Here is a 6,872-nt window from a genome sequence, read left to right as displayed (position 1 = left end):
GTTCCAAACCTGTTTTGTCCATTTCTGTTTTCAAGCTGATTCCCTGTGAAATATTTCCCTTTGATAATTTGAGATAATGTTTACAGTAGTTTGGCATGGCAAGAATGGGAGATAATCAGATTTTGAAAAAGTCTTAAGTTAACAGAATTCTACCTAACATAACTGGGAAATATTTGTCCTCTCCTGATTAACTCACTCAATACGGCCAGCCCTCTCTTCTCCTGTACACAGACCCCTCGGATGTCCAGTGGGTGTCTGAATGACCCCAACCTTTAGCTTACGTCGTCAGAATTGTGGTATTCTTTGTCAACATTCACGTCTTCAGTATAAGAGCCTTCCGCTTGCAATATTTTGATGATGGTAATTGGGGTGAAACGCTGTTAACGTCGTCGCTTTCGCCGTTCGTATGGAAAGAGTTAATAATAATATCATTTGTTTGCTTACATTATGGCCAGTTGTTTGTTTATGTTTTGTTTGTTTATATTTCGTTTCCAATGTATACTTTGTTTCCTTTTTTTTTTCTTTTTTTTTTTAATTATATTAATTTCTCCTTCTAATTTACCACATTAAAAATAAAGAAGAAAAAGATTTAGCATCATGTTTTTAAATCTGCTTTGAAGTATAAAGTCTGTCCATCAAAACTGCTGCATTTGCAGTCAACCGCATGGTAACTAGCAGCCAGTCGCAGACTGTGTATCAATACCTCTTCAAATTACAGACTGCTGATAAACTCAGATAATGATCAGACTCATCTGTGATTTGAAATCAAGGATTTTGTATATCAAAACAATAAGGTTTTTTTTTTAATCAGTTTATAAATAAGCCCCACACAGTTGGTCTTTTTGACTTTGAGTATCTTGATATTGTGGATTGTGGATATTAGTGTGATGTAGATATGTGTGGCCTCAACTTCCACACACTTGCACTTCAGTGTTAATATTTCCTACCTGAAACCAACATCAAGTTATTCTGAGCCAGATCTGATTGGGCTTTCAACAGTCCAAGGGCAGCAATCAGCTCTCCTGTGTGTGGATGGGACAGAAAAAATGTGCAGTGCTTTCTGATTGATAAGCTTACACTTTTGAAGAAAGATGAGGATTTTATGTATATGCCAAACAGATAGAAATGTACTAATACTTTCACAGTTTCAGGAGTGTATATGTTTTTAAATGGTTTGTTTACAAAACGATCAGGGCAAGTCGTATGTCAGCAACTGGAGCAATCATAAACAAATGGGTATATCATAAGTTACGTAGTTAATGGTTAGGTATGTATTTTTGTATGTGTGTGTGTATGTGTGTGTGTTTTTTTGTTTTTGTTTTGTTAAATCACCCAAATCATCAGTTGGAATTTGGAGTCTGGGGCTTTTTTTCTTTTTCTTTTTTTTTTTTCTTTTTTTTTTTCTTTTTTTTTATCTCCCAAATCATTAGTTTTCCAGAATGCAGGAAGAGTTTGCCTTGACATTGTAGGGAATGACATTGTGTGTGTGTGCAGGTTTCATTCAGGAGGACAGATTGCGAGAGTTGTTGACCACCATGGGTGACAGGTTCACAGATGATGAGGTGAGGATTCAGGCTGCCTTGTTTGTCTGTCAGTCCGACTGCCCTGTTCTCATGTTCGGGATTGTTTCATGGAAATTCAGAAATGTAATCACACAGTGAGCGTACAATATGTATCTGCATATGATTATCAGTCAGTGCACTTATGAAGTTGGTGTGCATGTGCATTGATAGCATTGGAGTAATGGTGTGCAGTAATCCTCATGGATACGTACGTATGTATGTACGTCGATGATAGTTAAAACAAAAATGTCCTGTGCAGCATTTGTACTCTTCTAAGACCGCTATTGCCTTTCTTAACATTTAAACTGCAGGATTTATTTTTGGGGCGTGGGGGGTTATTTATGTGAGCATGTATGGGCTTTATTTGGCTTTTTTTTTGTGTATGTGTGTGTGTGTGTTTCAGTGACTTAAAACAAGATTCATTTCTCCAAACACAGTAAGTGTGAAAATGAGGAACAGTTGCTGATTTCCTCTCTTTTTTTCCCCCCTTCTTTTTCAGGTTGATGAAATGTTCCGCGATGCACCGATCAAGAGGGGTAACTTTGACTACATGGAGTTCACAAGAATCCTCAAGTACGGCAAGAAAGAAGCTGACGAATAGGCTGCCAGGACTGTGTCTGTTGCATGTGTCAGTGCTTGCGTACATGTACATACCTTGCTGCTGCAAACCATTTACATATGATTTTATATTGTGTATCTACACATTGTTATAATCATTACGCAGGACAGGTAGTCTTTCAGAAGTGTTGTTAATGTTTCTCTCAAAGCAACAAGTTTGATTGTTGGCTTTATAACACATAAACAAAGTATTATAGAAAACTGTCTTCTATGGGGTGGGGGTCGGGAGAGGAAAGGTGGGGAATGTTGAAATGTTTATCCAAGGATAGATGAATGTTGAAATTTGAAAAATGGTGATTTTAATGAATGACAGGTTATACAAGAACGTTGTTGATTCCCATGTAAGGGATAAAGGGTCATTGAATAATGTGAACTGACATGTTTTTTCAGAGGTCAGTAGTCATAGTTTGTTGGTGCTTGCACAAAATACTGTTTCTTTTTTGTGTGTGTTTTTTGTTGAGAAAATGGAAAGTGATTTTTAAAGAAAGATTGCTCTTTGGCTGTTTTGGTTCTTATTTATTTGTTTAAATGTTTCAACTCTTTATTCAGAAACAGAATGCAATCACAAATAATGCAGTTAATGAACTGATATAGAAGGATGGTTGATTCTAGTTGTGAAAGCAAGGCAGAGTTGACAGTGAATGGAATGAGTATTTTATTGTATTAGAGCTTAACTGAAAGTAAAAGAAGAGATAAGCTTGGGGTATAGAGACACACAGTAGATTTTTAGCTCATTAGCAGTTACACAATATTCTTATTTTTGACATTACTGGTTCATATATTCACATTCCAGCATGTTTGTTTACTATGAATGCAACTACATTCGTAAAGTTGTTTTTCTTCTGGATTTCAATAAATCTTCCAGTGAAATTGATTTTTTTTCTCCTGGGAGTGAGTTACACTTCAATCACAATTTGAGTTCTTTCTTACTGTTTTAATTTTTGAATGTTTTTTGTACTAATATGTGTATTATTTTTCTTTGAGCATCAGACCAACTTCATTGATGAAATGGACCAAACACAAAAAGTATGAGCTTGTGAGGTGTTCATATGGCTTTCTTTATGCAATTAAAAGTGTACAAAAAAAAAAAAAATGTGTTGCTATGTGTTTCCTTTTTGGTTGTTGTGCTCCAGATTATGTTTAAATCTACATCCTGTGTTTTCTTTGATGATGATGGGCCTTTTCTTAATTTGGTTTACAGATTTGTTTATGAGTTCTGCTGTTTGCAGGCTCTATAAATGAAGGCAGTTAGGTTTTATTTTATGCTCATTTGTTTGTTGTTTTCTTGTTGTTGTTGTTTGGTTGGTTGGTGTTTTTTGTGGGTTTTGCTTATTTGGTTGGTTGGTGTTTTTTGTTTTGTTTTTTTGTGGTTTTTTAATTTTATAAAAAGAATGGCATCCTCTGAGTGGATTATTCATTGTAGTTGTAGTCCCAAGTTACAGTGCACATGCTAGTAAGAATGTTCATGCAGATGAGTGCTTGTGAGCCCCATTATTTCAAAAGAAATTGAGCATTTTTATGAAATATGGTATAGGCTACGTTTTCATCTCAAGGCCTGACTAAGCGCGTTGGGTTACGCTGCTGGTCAGGCATCTGCTTGGCAGATGTGGTGTAGCGTATATGGATTTGTCCGAACGCAGTGACGCCTCCTTGAGCTACTGAAACTGAAACTGAAACTTTCATGCCTGATCAGTTGGTGCAACAATTGTCAGGTGGCTTATTTGACATATTTGTGAGCACTTCATGCATACAAGCAGCAGCAATCCAGAAATGTGGATTAATCTGGAAGACACAATCTATAACTGGTATGAGTGGAAAGTATATTTATTTCGTAATGTTCAATCCAAATTTGGTATTGACAGACAAAGCATTTTCAGATAAAATTATTTTGTTAAAGTTTACAACACACACACACACACACACACACACGTGCATGCACACACAGTGACACACAGACAACTCAGCTGAAACTCAGGGTTATTACATAGACTCGCGCATGTGAACACACGAGCTAAAAAGTATACAAGTAGGCATGCACACACACACATGCACACACATACTGAAAGATAAATTAGTAGTTGTAGATTATAAATGTGTCAGGGGAGCTAGTATCTCAGTCTCTTGTTAAAGATACATGTTAATAAAAAAACACAAAAATTAAGTTAAAATAATATAAATTATAACCAAATCACAAATTTTCACACACAAAGCATGTGCTGACTTTTCATACCAAACAAATACTTGATTTGCATCCTAAATTACATACCATGAAGTGGTCAAAATGGCACCATACAGTTATAAAATGGGTTGGAAAAAAATCTTTCAGGATGAACATGAAAAAAATTTTTTTTTTTAAATCATGTTATTTGTACTGAGGAATTACAAATCTATTTGCTGTATGTAACAAATAATAAAACACTGTTTATTCAAGCACATTTTGCAAAGCGACATTAACAACTTTTTGAGAGCATGGCACATGTATGCACAGATTTTGTGTGTTTGTATGCATGCACAAGCTTTGTATTGATACTGACAAATGATGTTCGGGGATGACATACATTATCCTTTCCATTTTCAGCTTCTCTGTTTGTCTTTTTCGGGCTGTGTGTATCTCTCTTGTTGTTTCTCTTAATGTCCCACATCTCCACTTTCTCTCTGTCAGATTATAAAGGGAAAAAGAATCACACACACACACCATTGTGCAGGAGAGGGAAACCACGTCAGACATGACATTTCACAGGTGATTTTGAACACAAAGAAAATCAGCTTTCGTTGCGATTTTCGGCATCTCATTCCTACATCTGTCGTTTTTGCCGCAAAGGAATACCCCCGAAAGAACAATCCACATTGTGTAAACAGATAGAGCGTTTCATGGAATATTCTTCTTTGTCCGTGGGCTGCAACTCCTACGTTCACACTATGTACAGAAGTGGGTTTTTACTTGTGTGACCGTTTTTACCCCGCCATGTAGGCCGCCATACTCCATTTTCGGTGGTGTTTCATGGAATATAATTCTGGCAAAAGTGTTGGGGTTTCTCGTTTGAATGGCTGTAAAACTGAAATGTACGCTATACATCTTGAGAAATCCGATGCCAAAGATGGTTTTGTTGGTTGGCTCCTTGTTCGATTCAACTGAATTAACGAAGTATGATCAGACTGTAGATTTTGTTCCAACCAGAGCTCACCGAGGGCTTCTCTCAACACAGCGGCTAATTCCTTTAGCCATGTACTCCTCCCACAATTTGTCTCCTGTTGCCTAGGATTGTGGCCATTATTAGGCTTAATTCGGAATTTCAACCGGAATGTAGATGTTTTCATGGGTACGAGAGATAGAAAAAAGAGGAGAAAATATGCATTTATTTTTCAAATGACAATACGTACACGTCTTTATATGTTTGTTTGTGCGTGTACATGTTTGCTGATTAAAATTGAACAAAAACAAACAAACAAACAAACAAAAAACCTGACTTGCACACTGATCCTGAGAGTGATAAGAAAAAAACATACATAAAAGGCCTAATGGCAGATGGCTGAGATATATATGGTTTTTTTGTGTGTGTTCTCATCCGCCCAAACCCAATTGACCGAGCTCAGAGTCTACACATTATTCTGGGTAGATTCATGAAAAATACATGTCGCTTTTTGGCTGCTGACGCACACACCGTCATGGAAACGCGGCGCCTATCACATAGTTATTGATTGGAAATTAAAACGCTCTTAACAAACAACTAATAAAATGTCATCTACTTCTCTGAAAAAAGAAGATGAAAACAACAACAACAACACACACACACACACACACACACACACACACACTGTCTTTCGGTCTCGGTCTCGGTCTCTGTCTCTCTCTCTCTCTCTCGCTTTATATCAGTTCCAGTGAAAAGACGTCAAACCGAAGAACGAACACACTCGCACTCACACACACACTGACACACACACAAATTGGAAGTGCGATGATTGCGTCAGACGTGACATTTTACCGGTAATTTAGGGCCCAAACAATATTGACATTCATGAGATCCTTGGCATCTCATACCTCAACCTGACGTCGAAATAAGAAAGGAAAATATTCAGTGTAAATATCGTGAAGAACACCCATAGGGGTGACCAAAAAGAACGCGTACTGAAACAATGGAATACGTAACACAGAGCTAGTCTGTTGTAACTAGAAACGTTATGCCAACGGTCCACATATACTCTTGAGTCTGACCACTGTGACTTCCACTTCAAATACAAGTTGTTGTTATTGCGCATCTCAAGTTTTAACAAAACTGGCGAAAGACTGCCCAGTATCCTACTATTGTTCTCCCAGAGGACATTCAGAAAAAAACAGAAAAAAAGAAGAAAAAAAAATTGGCCTTGTGGTCGTGCAACTAAACTTTGACCAGTTTTCTGGTAATTAATAACAGGCCATATATGTAGAACAGGCAATTTTTAACGTCAAGCAAATCAACAACAAAAAAACAACACAAAACAAAACAAACAAACCAAAAAAAAAAAAACAAAAAAACACAGAAAGACACCTTCATGCTTGGGTTTGTTTTGTTTTTAATGACTTGATAGAAATAGACCACAGCAGCAGCATAGAATTCATTTTGTAACGTAAACAATATTCTCAGAAGTGGGAAAAGGGGGGAGTCAGGGGGTGGATATTTAATGAGGCGACTTCTTCTCTGGAAGGGTAGCTTG

General features: G+C 36.9%; 1 long non-coding RNA gene across 1 annotated transcript; it reads left to right on the top strand.

Annotated features, from left to right (window-relative positions):
* Nucleotides 1-1,342: 1,342 nt before the first annotated feature.
* LOC143279782 (uncharacterized) lies at nucleotides 1,343-3,272 on the top strand. The gene is made up of 2 exons (XR_013054950.1): nucleotides 1,343-1,562; nucleotides 2,062-3,272. It is a non-coding gene; the product is annotated as an uncharacterized LOC143279782 (long non-coding RNA).
* Nucleotides 3,273-6,872: the final 3,600 nt, after the last annotated feature.

The sequence above is a fragment of the Babylonia areolata genome, chromosome 3 (assembly GCF_041734735.1).
Source record: "Babylonia areolata isolate BAREFJ2019XMU chromosome 3, ASM4173473v1, whole genome shotgun sequence".
Taxonomy (NCBI): Eukaryota; Metazoa; Mollusca; class Gastropoda; order Neogastropoda; family Buccinidae; genus Babylonia; species Babylonia areolata.
The sequence above is the reverse complement of the archived record's forward strand: the minus strand, read 5'-3'. Positions and strand labels throughout refer to the sequence as shown.